The sequence below is a fragment of the Lissotriton helveticus genome, chromosome 6 (assembly GCF_964261635.1).
Source record: "Lissotriton helveticus chromosome 6, aLisHel1.1, whole genome shotgun sequence".
Taxonomy (NCBI): domain Eukaryota; kingdom Metazoa; phylum Chordata; class Amphibia; order Caudata; family Salamandridae; genus Lissotriton; species Lissotriton helveticus.
Window position 1 is genome coordinate 1,952,773,742 of NC_136067.1, and position 15,221 is coordinate 1,952,788,962.

General features: G+C 45.3%; 1 protein-coding gene across 2 annotated transcripts in view; it reads left to right on the top strand.

Moving 5' to 3' along the window:
• The first annotated feature begins 11,050 nt into the window (after nucleotides 1–11,050).
• CLU (clusterin) overlaps nucleotides 11,051–15,221 on the top strand; it is a 210,684-nt gene continuing 206,513 nt past the window's right edge. The window contains exon 1 of one of the 2 annotated variants that reach the window (XM_078649963.1): nucleotides 11,051–11,211. The gene's annotated coding sequence lies outside the window, so the exon portion shown is untranslated. The remainder of the gene's footprint in view (nucleotides 11,212–15,221) is intronic. The other variant, XM_078649961.1, reaches the window with a different exon arrangement.

Genomic DNA, 15,221 nt, shown 5'->3' on the forward strand with positions numbered 1-15,221 from the left:
GAGTTTGAGCATTGCAAAGGGGACATTTCAAGTCTGTGCATTACAGAACTAACATTTCAAATCTAACAACGCCTAGATGCCAGTGCAATGGAGAGATCTAAAGGTGCGCAGTTTGTTACAACTTCATGTTGGAAAGGGGGGTCTCTAGTTGGCAGAGGTAGGCACCTTGTCCAAGTAGGGACCGTTCTTCCCAGTTAGGGTAAGGGAGATACACTTCTAAAATTACCCCTGCTCACCCCATTGATAGCTTGGCACGAGCAGTCAGGCTTATCTCAGAGGCAGTGTGTAAAGCATTTGAACATTGCCAACAGTAATATAGTGAAAACCCTACAAAAAGACACCACACCAGCTTATAAAAATTTCCAATATTTTGTATACTTAAAACAAGCCCAAAACGATAAAAAATCACCACTATACAGTTCACAGAAATCATCAGTAATCAAAAATAGACTTGAAATACAGTTCCTTGAAGTCGATAGCTCTGTCTGGGGTTATCTCAGCTCGTGAACAACAAATCCAAATAGTTCTGGCTGACCCCAGATTCGCAGGCCAGCTACGGTGTCGGAAAGACCTGCAAAACAGTACCTTTAGAAATGTAGGGCGTCAGCGACCTTTCAATGAGACCCGAAGGTTCTGGAGGTCGGTACAGGAGTCATCAGGCCCTTGAAGTCACATGCGCTGCAGATCGAACTCCCCGTGGTTGAAGTTTGGAGCGCCGGCATCGGGGCTGTGGTGCAAAGTGAAGAGGTGCGGCGTGCGGTGCCCTCAGGTCGCAGTTCAGGTAGTGGCATGGTGACAGTCCTCCAGCGGCTTTGGTAAGACCAGGGCTGCGGTGAGAAGTGAAGTGGTGCTCGTCACAGTGCTGGCAGGTCACAGGGCAAGCAGCGTCATCGTTGTTGCTGAAGCGCTGTCATCGGCTGACAAACTGGAGTCGGTGGGCCAAGGCTGCAGCGCGGAATGAGGACGGTGTATTGTGTAACTTACGAGCGGTGCCCTCGAACCACGGTTCAAGCAAGCAGTGTCGATGTCGGAGTGGAGCCGTGTCGCCGTGGATACCAGGGCGACGACGTGAAGAGAGGCGGTGTGGAGTGCGGTGCCCCCAGGTCTCGGTGCAAGCAGCATTTCTGTGGTAGCGTCGTCAGTGAAACCAGGGTTGCACTGCAAAGTGTGGCGGTGCCCTCTGTGGTGCCTTCAGGACATGGAGTCAGGAGCGGCGTCATTGAAAGCGTCGGGTTGCTTTTTCTTCTGTTGCAGCACAAAACACACAGTCCCCAGTGCTGATGGCAAAGAACTTGAAGTCTTTGCTGTTCCTGAGACTTCTTGAACCGGAGACAAGCTCTACTTCAAGCCCGTGGAGAAACTCAATAAAGAAATTGCAGAAAGTTCAGTCCAGTCCTTTCACTGCCCAAGACAGAAGCAGCTACTGCAGGCCAACACAGTAAAGCACTCAGCAAAGTGGTAGTTCCTCCTCACAGCTTTTCCAGCTCTTCTTCTTGGCAGTCTTGATGGTCCAAAAGAGTTCTAAAGTTCTGGGGTCTGAGCCCCAATATTTATTCTCCAAATTATTTTGTCATCTTAGGCAGAGAGTGTCTGTGCTTAGTCCAAACCAGTTTGGTCCTCACTGGCCCAGCTTCCCAGCAGGAGGCTGAGACAGCATTGTCCAAGGCAGACAGGGCCTATTCAGGTGCAAGGGAAATCTCCTCCCACCACTCTAAATGCAGACCGACCCTATTCAGGTGCTAGTTAAAACTCCTCCCACTACTCTGAATGCAGCCCAGGTCTATTCATCCCAGCCCTGACTCGTCCAGACTTTCTGAAGCCACTGCACATCCCCAGCCCCTGTCACTCCAAAGCCAGACAGTCAATACACATCCTAGCAGAGGCACACAGGATGGCTAAGCAAAAAAATACCTACTTTCTAAAAGTGGAATTTTTAAACACAGAATGTAAAAATCACCTTTACTAAAAGATGCATCTTTAGATTCTAAGTTCAGGCATACTAAACTTTATATTTCTATCTGGTCCCAATAGGAAGTTATATTTATAATATGTTATAAATTAACTCCCATGCTATCCTATGTGGCAGATAGCCTTACAATAGCAAAAAACGAAATTGGCTGTATTTCACTATCAGGACATGCCACACACATCAGAGCATGTCCTACCTTTCACACACAGCACCCTACCCACAGGTGTACCATGGGCCTACCTTAGGGGTGACGCACATGTAAGAAAAGGGAAGGTTAGGGCCTGGCAAGTGGGTGCACTTGCGAAGTGGACATGGCAGGGGCCGGTCTGAGTTATCTTTTCAGGGCTACACATGTGGGTGGCACAATCAAGGCTGCAGGTTGCATTTGTTTTACAGGCCCTGGCACACTCAGTGCACTTTACTAGGGGCTTACCAGCAAATCAGAGATGCCAATCATGGAAACACCAATCCATAATACAAATTTCGTAGAGAGCATATGCACTTTAGCACTGAATAGCAGTGGTAAAGTGCCCAGAGTCCTAAAATCAACAACAACATGTCTAGTAAAAATAGGAGGAAGAAATAAAAAGTTTGGGGATTACTCTGCAAAAAGGGCATTTCCAACACTTCAAAAATGCTTAGGAGAAACTATAATTTGAAGGCAGGTTATTGACTTTGTTCAACCCCTCTTAATAAGTGACATGCACATATATATATTTTTACCTACATTTCTTTTATAGAGCTATTTGCCCCAGTGTAGAGGGTCAGAGAGATTTGCATCCCACTCATATATTGTAGACAGAGAATTAATCATTCAAGTGTGTAAATTAATATATTGGAAATAACATAAAACAATGAGAGTAAAGGTGTCAAAGCCAGGTATCTTCTTTATTGGTTGGCACCATATGTTAAGAGTGCTTGGTCTAGAGAAACAAAGCCACGTTTAAACATTACACAGTGGTTGGGATTACCTGTACTAATGAGACTTTATTACTACCCAAAGAACCCTTTTTTAGCAAACTTAAAATAAAGCAAGACTGATTAAAAAAAAACAATGAGTTTCTAAATCCATGCTTTGTATTTTGCATGCAACTTCTTGATGCTGGTTCACTGCTCACTGTGCTGCAGTGAAAGGATTATATCTAGAGTCGCTGGATTTAGGTGATTCGCTGGCTGCTGCATTTTCATCATAATTAAGGATTTCACACATTTGCCATTTAATCCATCTTTCACTGCATAATCCGATTTTACCCCAAAAAATTGTTTCTAACTCGATAGGTTCAAAAGTTACTAAAAAACGTGGTAAACACGTGTTCCTGCGCATTGGAAGGTTCTTCACAAAGGTTGACTGCTCTTCTTGTTGCTTTATTGCTTATTTTGTTGCCAAGCTGATACTAATGAGGTGAAATATTTGCCCAGTTAGGTTTACAATGTTTAAATATGAGGAAAAAAATGAACCAATACTATAACAAAATAGACCACGTTATGCACCATAATTGCTGCATAATTTGATCCTTCCCCGAAGCATAATTCCAGTGGTCCTTATTATAATTTACGCACTGCTAGTACCAAAAGGACGTACGTGTCAAAATAAGTAACTGTAACTCTCTGAGCTATCTACTTAAAATATATCTGTGATCTGCAAGCTACACGGTGTTCTTTGCAACAGGCACATTAAGGTAGTGTGCTAACTCATGATGAGTCAAAACTGTGAGTAGAAAGAACACAGATCTCTCCAGAAAGAGCATGTCGCTCTCTGAAAAACTGGGCATGTGCTAGTAAATTAAAAAAAAAATCAAAATGGCCAGTCCAAGGTGAAAATGGCATCTACACCTGACCTTTTAGCGGAGGCTCTCAACATTTGTGCCACCTCCCCCCCAGTTATGACCTAAGTGCGAAGGCCTGGCGTAGGAGTGGGTCAAATGAAAGGTATTGCTTTAGTTCTGGGCAGGCTGGCCCCATGTGGGAGTGGGTCATATGAAAGGCATTGCTTTAGTTCTGGGCAGGCTGGCCCCATGTGGGAGTGGGTCAGATGAAAGGCATTGCTTTAGTTCTGGGCAGGCTGGCCCCATGTGGGAGTGGGTCAGATGAAATGCATTGCTTTAGTTCTGGGCAGGCTGGCCCCATGTGGGAGTGGGTCAGGGCAGGCTGGCCCCATGTGGGAGTGGGTCAGATGAAAGGCATTGCTTTAGTTCTGGGCAGGCTGGCCCCATGTGGGAGTGGGTCAGATGAAAGGCATTGCTTTAGTTCTGGGCAGGCTGGCCCCATGTGGGAGTGGGTCAGATGAAATGCATTGCTTTAGTTCTGGGCAGGCTGGCCCCATGTGGGAGTGGGTCAGGGCAGGCTGGCCCCATGTGGGAGTGGGTCAGATGAAAGGCATTGCTTTAGTTCTGGGCAGGCTGGCCCCATGTGGGAGTGGGTCAGATGAAAGGCATTGCTTTAGTTCTGGGCAGGCTGGCCCCATGTGGCCAAGGTGAGAATGGTCCAGCTGGAGCAAATCAACATCTGGCCTCTCAGTGGGACCTCTGCACACAATCCCCTTCCCCCACTCACCAAGGGATGAACATGAAACCTCCATTTTAGTCGCAAAGTCCTTAATACACTTACTATAATATTCACATAATCCAGCAAAAGATAGGAGTTTTTCCTTGTTATCTGGATGTGGAGCTTTCACAATGGCATCAACAAGAGATTTTTTTGGGAACAAATCCATCTCCAGAGAGAGTGTGCCCTAAATGCTCTACTGAATTACGAAACATTTTGCATTTGTTATCTTTAAGAGTGAGCCCATGTGATTCCAAACGCTTACAAACTTCGATTGCATGTTCCTTGTGAGCATCATCATTAGGGGAAAACACAAGAATGTCATCTTGAAAACATTTAACATATCCTTCTAGATCTTTAAAAATATGATGCATGGCATGTTGAAAGACAGACACCGCTGAGGCTAGTCCAAAGGGCATTCTCTTCTATTGAAAAAGGCCCTCAGGCGTGAGAAAAGCAGTCAAATGTCTGGAATCTTCAGTTAACACAACTTGGTGATAAGCTGAGCCTAAGTCAATGGTGGAGAAGACTTTTGCTCCTTTCAGCATACATACAACCTCATTAATTTTCGGCAAGAGATGACAGTCTACGATCAGATTAGCATTAAGTGCCAATTTTGTAGTAAATAGTCCAACAAATACAAAAATTAGAAGGTTTATTGAAGAGGAGCACAGTACAGCAGCTGTTCCAGTCAGATGCTTCTCAACTCCTGTTTGCTGGAACATGGAACACTACAAAACCATAGCAACAGATTGCAATGCAAGTTTCAAGGATACATTTCTAGTAAAGACATATTAAAGCAACAGCGTTACAATAAAATAACTATGAGCATATAATAGGAACTCCAAAGAATCGGATCATACTTTACGATGTTAGTGGACAAGCCATTAGGACCAGGTGCCCGAGAGGCTCGACACTTCATTATACTTAAGGCTCCCTGTTTTCTGTTTTTACTGATTTTTACAGATAAATACAGACAGAAAACATTTATTTTCTTGCTGTATTTATTTTTAAATGTGGATAAAAACGGAAATTGGGTTACTTTTTGAATATTTCAAAATGCTGTCTGCCGTGACTGCCAGCCCAATAGATGTGTGGATTGATAGGTAAGGGGGCTAATCAATAAAGGAATTTTAGTAAAGAGGATTTAACAGCAGTAGATATGCACATGGTTGATGCTGAAATTTGCATATTTTCTTTAAAGTGCATTAATTTATCTTCTGCAGGTGTTTACAGCATTGAAACCTAGTAGGCATTCAAGCATGAGTGCGTATTAACCGGTTAAATAAATGTGAAACTATACTAATTTCAGCTTCATTTTTCCATATAACCCAAAGTAAATATAGATAAATACAGATAAAATTAGCAAAAAAATAAATATGGATAAATACAGACAGAAATGTAAAAAAAATAAATACCATAAAACCGGGAGCCCTAATAATAAAGGAAGAAAGGTTGTCTTGTGTTATGAATCGTGGTGTTAAGGCATGGCTCTTTCTGATCTAATCCTACTTGCATAAAGATTTTTATCGAGTTCTTCTCAATTCCCGTAGGAGATAAAATAATCATTTGGCAGTCTCAAAGCACATATTCCAAGACTGCCCGGGGCCAAAATCTATGAGGTTGGTGTAAAATGATAGTGTTGACTAAACTAACCCACGCTTATTCATTGTTTATCTTCGTGCTCCAGGGAAGCTGGTCATGGTTAAGAAGTAATGTGATTTCCTGCGGATTATGGTCGATTTCTTGTCTGTAGACAATCTCATAAGACTCTTGCATAGGTCAGATTTTGAATAGTGCATAAAAGTATAGACAATTGCTGTTTTAGAAGTTTCTGTATTAAATATTGCTTGTGCCGGTCTATCCTTCTCGAATGGATGGTTAGGTGTTTGTCTCTCGATTGTACTTGGCATTCTCTTTTTGTTTAGTGTATCAGGCGGGTGAATATTGTATGCCACGTCTGGTAGATCTTCAGAAAATGAGTCTTAAATGTTTGAAATAGCTAATTTTTATTAAATGCTCTTGTCAAAATCCCAAGTGAATTGGCATAATTTTCGAAGATTTCTTCAAGATTGTCAAGCATTGGCCAGAGTTGTACTGTTTGTTATTATCGAGTGGAAAAAGTACACATTTACAATGAGGAATTGATTTCTGTTACTGTCCTCTAGTAGAACTATTAATACGTTTTAGAGTTAGTCTTAGACTTGGGCATCGTAACTTTCATTTGAAAATTGTTAGGGTAAATAAACTGCCGCAGGCTCTGCCTGACATGCTTTAGTGAACACAAGTTGATAGATGGTTCCCTGAAACTTTTCAGACACTCACGCCCAGTCACAGATCTGGGTTGAATCCATAATCGTGCTTCTGCTCACTAAGCCACCACAGTTTGGACCCAGCCATGTGCAAATCAGTCTTGACCCAGTACCTCATGGGAACAGTCCAGTCCACACTACCAGGCCAGGTCCTCCCTGGACTGGAAACAAGCATCCTGGGATCGGTTTCGTAGTCTCATCCCTTATCAGCCAGGTCGCTGGCTTTTAGTGGACAGCATTACAAATGACGTAAAATTTAACACATGAAAAGGCATGGTTTTCCAGGATTCCTTTAAACAGATCACACAATGTTTAGTAAAATATGCAACTAAATTTTTTTCAGTATGAGAAACATGCCTCTCACGTCCAGTGATGTTCCAAAAGCATATTAAGAAATAATTTGACTTTATTGTCCTTGAGTTGTGTTCTTTGTTAATGTTGAACCTATGTGTTTGTTCTTCTCAATTGAGCAGATGCTATTGGCATAAAAACACAACAGTCTCCTGTCAGGAGCCTATTGGTAGTAATCAGCAGGTTTTCCAAAGCATTTATATTTTCTGGCCCTTTGAAATGATAATTCCTATACAATTAATCCATAGGAGATGTTGGTATTAGACCATTACCTGGTAATATGTGCAGGTATTTTTGTTTTTCAGCCTGTGAGTCCCCTTGGCTCTAGACCAGCCTCTCTGATCCATATGTTTGGGGCAGTGGTCCCTGCGGCCCAAGCTGTACTTGTGATGTCGCCATGCTCGTGATACGACTGTATGAACTGTACTCTCAATATGGTGCTGGAACTAATGTCCTGAAAATCATGGAAAAGCCCAAGTTGCCTTTATAATTGTGTCGGTTTAAGATGTCGGGTTTTCTCCCTTAACTTATAAATTGGATCTAAGTGCAGTTTATGGGTTTCCCTTTGTGATCCGGAAGTGGAAGTCTTACAGTTGTCCCTTGTTCTCGGTAGCGGCACAGGTCTGAGTGTGGTAACAAGATTGTCTTCCAACTGTTTCAGGTCTGACTGCATTTGATAACGCTGTTATCTCAGTTTGTTGAGGGTGTTGATTTAATCTCACTCCTAGGTGGAGAAATGTGCAACCCTGAGAAGCCATCTCACTTATGCACCTCTCAGGAGATCTGGGCCGAAGCGCTTGCTGGGGCCCCCAGACAGAGCATCAGCAGCAGCAGAAAAAGAGAGAGAAATATTGCTAGATGTTTTTTTTTTATATCCTCCTCACCACAGGAATGAGTGTCAGCAGGAAAAGTTATTTCTAGTTAAAGGCAGATTTTTCAATATCAGAGTGCCGTAGGCAACCAAACCGCCTTTCCAGATGACTACAGCGAGGTCAGTAGAACACATGCCTCCAGGGTGGGGCCAGCCCAGTGCTTAATTTGAGTCGGTGCTGAGCACATGAACTTAATTGTCAACACTGGCAGTTATAATAGGATGCCACGTGGTGGCGGTGTTTGTCTAATTTAGTGTTGAACACAACAACAGCTGTTTATTAATTCAACCTACATTTACAATGACTAATACATGCCGCCAAAGCCATTCTTAAAGCTCTGGGGACTTGGAATAGTCTGAATTGTCCCGCTTCTAGGAGAGGTGATGGTTAGTAGTTGGGTTGGTGCTGTCATTGGCAGCGCTGGCAGGGGCAATGGGCGCTGCACACTGCAGTGGCCTCCTATCAAGGGCCCTGGCACTTACTGTTCAACAAATTAAGCACTAGCCAGACTCTCCTGATCTGGACCAATTCCCTTAAGTCACTGGAGCACGTGACTCAAGAGTACAATTCAGAACAAGCAACCAGTCCTCTTTCCCTGTCGATGCGCAGCTCGGAGTGCAGCCCAGTAATTTGGAATTCCCTCTCTCTGAGCCTCCGTCTGATGACGCCTTGACTCCTCCAAAAGCGACCCCAAAGCTCTTCTCTTTAAACAGCTGGGCTAAATCCTCCTGCCTCCCCTCTCTCTCGGTGGCTGCATCTCACCCTCACCCCGCACCAACTGTGGATGAACATCTTGTGGACATTGTCCATTCCGTTGATTGACACCTATCTCCTGCTTTAAATTGCTATATTATGTCATGACTATGTGTAAAGTGGATTATTTCCCTGTGCCCCCCATGTATCTTCACATGTTCCTCTTGGTATTCTTAGGGGGTGGGGGGGGGGACAAGTCTGTGCTATATAAAATCATAAATAAAAAAATTAAAAGGAATTCCCGGGTCCACCATGAAGGCAGGAGGTTTCAGAGAGCTGCCACTCAGGGCTTTAAGTGGGCCAGGTCTCACCGGTGCTGAGCACCGGTAGTTTTTTAAAGGGGGCCTCGAAACGGGTCTCTATCGGGCTCTGTTTTATGCCCTGGCACAGCCTGTCCGTGTTTTTTACAGACTGCATTGACCACAGGCACGTCGATGTGCGCATGCTCACACTGCTCACTTCTCACTAGTGGAGAAGTTACGGCATGACGTCATGTCAGGTAAGCGTCGTAGGGGGAGGGATATCCTTAAGAGAGCCATTTTCTCTCTGGGTTTCCCTTCTCTTTTTGAAACTCTGGAGCAGCAACATTGTCGTGGTGTCACCAGGGCTTTAAGTGGAATCTTTTTCAATATTATATACAAGCCATAGTTTCTGCTTCTTTATCTTATGCATCTAACAACCATTGACAAAGCCAATAGTCCTGACTTGTTGTAGGTATGATGTTACTTGTATGATATATCTGGATGCAATGAAAAAAAAAAAAATACAAGTCGGGCGGCTCACTATGCTAAACACAGATTTTTAGCTTATGTGTTTTTAAGTCACGCCCTTAATGGCATTGACCACGCCCCTTTGAGAGACCCCCCCCCCCCCCCCCCCCGTTTTTGCATACCACTTAAAGCCCTGCTGCCACCTATTCAAGCCTTGGCTGGGGGAAAGGAACCCAGAGCAATGGTGGAGGCGACCGCCCCAGCCCCGCCGGCCTGCCCAGCACTGCTGCTAATAACAGCTGCTCCTCAGAGAGAGGTGCAGTCCATGGGTGCCATGAGTAATGTACCGTCTTGAGTGTTACCCTTACAAGCACATTTCAACACTCCCCTTTCTGAGGACTTGGGCTGCTCCGTGCAGGTGCGCAAACAGTGCCTTGTTCTCGGCGTGGGTGGTTCCATCCATGTTTAAACGCCCAGATCAGAAGGTTCTGCGATTGTTTCATCACCTCTTTCCAAAAGACATATTTATTTCATAGTCCAGCCGCCGACTTTTCGTGTTTATTCAGCGGCCTCTTTCCAAAGCCTTCATTTGCTTTAAGGGCCGCTTCCCAAAGGCTGCGGGGGGTTTTAAGGGCCTCTTTCCAGATGTTTGCTAGGTGTGTTTAGCATGTTTTGCAGCGAGTTTGCCTGTTAGCTGCAGGGACGTGTGCCTGTGTTTGATTGGCGGATTTCACGGGGCTCGCTCTTCGCAGGGATGCTTCTGACTGAAGGATAATGTTTGCAGGTCTAGACTCTGACGGCAGCAAGCTTCCGATGTTTACATTGGCACGTGCCGCACGAGGGAGTGTAGGACATCAAGGTACATAACGTACATCTCCCAGAATGCACCCACTTACCTAGAAGTTCAAACATATAAACAATCAACTGCAGTATGTTTCGCATCATTTGTCCCAGAATGAGCTCAGCTGTTATCCTGAGGGTGAAAAAATGAGTCCCTGTGATATTAGCAACACACCAGGGCCGGACTGGCCGCATGGGCATCGGGCGTTTCCCCGGGAGACTGGAAGGATGGGGGGCGGTGTTGTTACTGGAGGCTGGTTTTGTGGTGCTGCTGTAATTTCAGCCCCCAATAATAAAAGCAGTAAGCAAGGGATTCCAGCCTCCCGGGGCCAGGCTGCGCTTCCCCGGGGGCTGGCCAGAGGAAATTCCCAGGGCTGCTTTGGGTTCCCATTCCAGACCTTCCAAACACGTTATTTGTAGTGTTTTGAAACTAGTCCACATGTTAGTGCCGATGCTATATTATTGTTATTATCGTTTCGGGAAAGTGTGAGTAATTGCACGCGGGATCGGAACGGTTTGGGGGATTATGCAATTGATTGCAATATTGGTGCGGCCTCCTATTTTTTTCCTGTAAAACAAGGCAGCGTTCGCACTGCAAGTGTCCGACTGTAAACCATTCAGGGATAATGAAGAAGGGATCGATAGGTTGTCCAGCGGCGCCCTCTAGTGGAGATCTGTTGCGCACGCATGCATCACTGAGCAGCAGATGCGGTTCTAGAAAGCTCCGGGTGCATTCCTCGCAGCTGACTCACTGATGCTGCGGATACTGGGAGCCGGAGAGGTATAAATACCCCCAGCGCTCGCCGGGCCCGACGTCCTCTGCGCAGACTCACGGGAGGAGGCGTACCGCGGCTGCTGCGGTGAGTATCATTCCAGCACCCAGGGGATGCATGGAAGAGGGTAGAAGATGCTTCCGGGAGGGTCGCGGCTGGTGCGCGTCTGCCCCACATACATGACGCAGTTCCGCGGGGGGAAGCGCGCAGTATAGCTACAGCTGTGCGTAGTTGTAGCTTAGAAGGTTGATGCACTCGCTGCAGAGCCGCGGCACTTGGACATAACGGGGCCGGTGCGTGGGGACTCACTAAGGCTTTCATTCTTCCGAGGTCGACAGTATGCTGTTTGGTGCTTGAAAGTGAATTACAGAAGTGCAGGTACTCACTATCCCGGAGCATCTGTTTGCTACTGAGAAGTGCAGGTGCTTTCCCATTAAAAGTGTTGCACCTGCCAGCTCTTGCACATTTAAAACACTGCTGCGGTTTGCAGCGCACAGAGGCCCATCGCTAGGGGGTAGACGATGATCATAACTGTCCTGTGATTATCCGGTGACCTCCCCACGCAGTGACCTTGCTAAGAATTCTGTGCACGTGAGGATGCACTCATTGTACAGACGGGTGGGGGTGTCTGGCTTCACGCCAGTTTCCTTCGGTCTATTGGGAAGCTGCAGTTGTTGGGGGCGAGGGGGAGTCATAACATTTGACATCTGGCGCTAGTGAAGACGTTGATTATATTGCACACTTGTTTTCGCTGTTTCTAGAAATGCCCCTGGTTCAGCTAGGACGGTCACCGGGCCCTGCCCTGGAAGAGCAGCTCCTGGGAGTGCATGAAATGCTAGTGGCTGCCGATGAAATAAACACCCTCTAATTCCACTGTCGGAGATCCTTGTAATTATTAGGCTTGGGTGGTAAATTCCGTTCCGTTCGCGGAATTTGGGTAATTTGGGTAATTTCGCGTTCCGCGGAGAACGCTAAATTGCCCAAAATTCTGTGTTCCGCGACTTCGCAACATTTTTAGCTTGTTTGTGTTCTCTATGTGCGTGTTCGTGAGATATGTCCCCCCGAGCACGCAAACAGCGATTGCGAACAGGAAAAAAGCATCGCGAACAAGCAATTCCGCGTGTTAGTGGAATTTCTGCATGTTCGCTGAGATTTTTTACCGTTTCACGGAGATTTGCGTAACGCAATTACGCAAATTCCGCCCACCCCATGTAATTAGCGAAGTTAAGCAGGCTCATTCTAAAGCGCTGCGTGTGACCTGGCACAGCGCTACAGGTGGCGGCGCAAAGCGCTATATGTAAACATGGCTTTTTATGTCTGATGATATATGGAGGTAGCCTGCTACCTGCCATCCCCACTGATGGAACACAGGCAGACAGATCAAGCCATTTGGCGAGGATCAGACAGCGAGTTCCAAATAGTGACGACTGACGAGGGAATAGTTTCGGGGCTTCAGGGTCTATAAAGAGAATACAAGAGGGTCCCTGACTGAACTAGATACATTTGGAGAAGAGAACAGGGAAACTTAACATGGCAAAAAAGAACACGAGCTTCTCCCAAACACTTTACATACCACATGTAATACGTATATAATGTACAAAAATCCTTGAGTCAGACCAGTACTTTTTGTAACAATTATTATTCAATGTGACTTTTTATTGTTTGTTATGTGACTATTGTTCTGTTTAGTGTTTTGTATAGTTTCTTCATAAATGTTGTTCCTGTTATCATTGTACTGTGATTGATTATGTGTGTCCTTAATATGCTTGTGCTGTATTATACTTAATATATGTACTGATTGCTTGTATTTGTGGGTGCTCACAACTACATTGTTATATGTACCATCTTTCATGTTTTTATACAAATTATTAATACAAAAAGATTTTTTTGTACTTAGGACGAATACATTATATATATCTTGTACAAAAACAACTGGTCTGATTCATGGCTTTTTGTACATTATAGACGTATTGTATGTGGTATATAAAGTGTTTTGGAGAAGCTCTTGTTTTTGTTTGCCATTTTCAGAGTCTATAAACCCTAAACAATAGTCATAAGATCACAACATACAGCTGTAGACACTTTACCTTGTATGGATGGAGTGATGGACGCATGCTGTAACCCCCAGCTGTTGATAACGTGCATGTACATTCGGCGCTATATCACCAGTCGTGTGACATAACGTACATTCAGCACTGTACCACCACTGGTGCGATAACAGATGCAAGTATATTCTGAACTGTACCACCAGTAGTGTGAGGTAACATTCACATGTACACTGGACACTGTAGCAGCAGCATTGTGAGATAATGTACAAGTGCACTGTGCTCTATACCACCACTCATGAGAAATAAAAAATAACAGGTAGACTGAGCACTGTACCACCACTCGTACAATAACAAATGCAAGCACACTCAGCTCTGAACCAACAGTCATGGGAGATAACAGATGCAGGTATACTCTCCACTGTACGACCAGTAGGGCAAGAGAAAATTTACATGTACAGGCAACACTGCACCAGCCACTGTACCACCACTCATGTGAAATAACATGCAAGCACTCTCGGCATTGTAAAGCCAGTCGTGAGCGATAACATGCAGCTAGACTCAGTACTGTACCACCATTCATAAAATATCCAATGAAGATAGGCTCGGCAGTGTACCACCACTCGTGTGAAATGACAGATGCAGGTAGGCTCGGCACTGTACCACCACTCGTGCGAAATAACAGATGCAGGTAGACTCGGCACTGTACCACCACTCGTGAGAAATAACAGATGCAGGTAAGCTCCGCACTATACCAACACTCGTATGAAATAATAGATGCAGCTAGACACGGCACTGTACCACCGCTCATGTGAAATAACAGATGCAGCTAGACTTGGCACTGTACCACCACTCGTGTGAAATAACAGATGCAGCTAGACTCGGCACTGTACCACCACTCGTGTGAAATAACAGATGCAGGTAGGCTCGGCACTGCACCACCGCTTGTAAAATAACAGATGCAGGTAGACTCGACACTGTACCACCACTCGTGTGAAATAACATATGCAGGTAGGCTCGGCACTGTACCACCACTCGTGTGAAATAACAGAGGCAGCTAGACTTGGCACTGTACCACCACTCGTGTCAAATAACAGATGCAGCTAGACTCGGCACTGCACCACCGCTCGTAAAATAACAGATGCAGGTAGACTCAGCACTGTACCACCACTCGTATGAAATAACAGATGCAGCTAGACTCCGTACTGTACCACCACACGTGTGAAATAACAGATGCAGGTAGGCTCGGCACTGCACCACCGCTCGTAAAATAACAGATGCAGGTAGACTCGACACTGTACCACCACTCGTGTGAAATAACAGAGGCAGTTAGACTTGGCACTGTACCACCACTTGTGTGAAATAACAGATGCAGCTAGACTCGGCACTGTACCACCACTCGTGTGAAATAACAGATGCAGGTAGGCTCGGCACTGCACCACCGCTCGTAAAATAACGGATGCAGGTAGACTCGGCACTGTACCACCACTCGTGTGAAATAACAGATGCAGCTAGACACGGCACTGTACCACCACTCGTGTGAAATATCAGATGCAGCTAGACTCAGCACTGTACCACCACTCGTGTTAAATAACAGATGCAGCTAGACTCAGCACTGTACCACCACTCGTGTGAAATAACAGATGCAGGTAGGCCTGGCACTGCACCACTGCTCGTAAAATAACAGATGCAGGTAGACTCGACACTGTACCACCACTTGTGTGAAATAACAGATGCAGCTAGACTCTGTACTGTACCACCACTCGTGTGAAATAACAGATGCAGGTAGGCTCGGCACTGCACCACCGCTTGTAAAATAACAGATGCAGGTAGACTCGGCACTGTACCACCATTCGTGTGAAATAACAGATGCAGGTAGACTCGTCACTGCACCACCATTCGTGTGAAATAACAGATGCATGTAGGCTCGGCACTGCACCACCGCTTGTAAAATAACAGATGCAGGTAGACTCTGCACTGTACCACCATTCGTGTGAAATAACAGGTGCAGCTAGACTCTGTACTGTACCACCACTCATGTGAAATAACAGA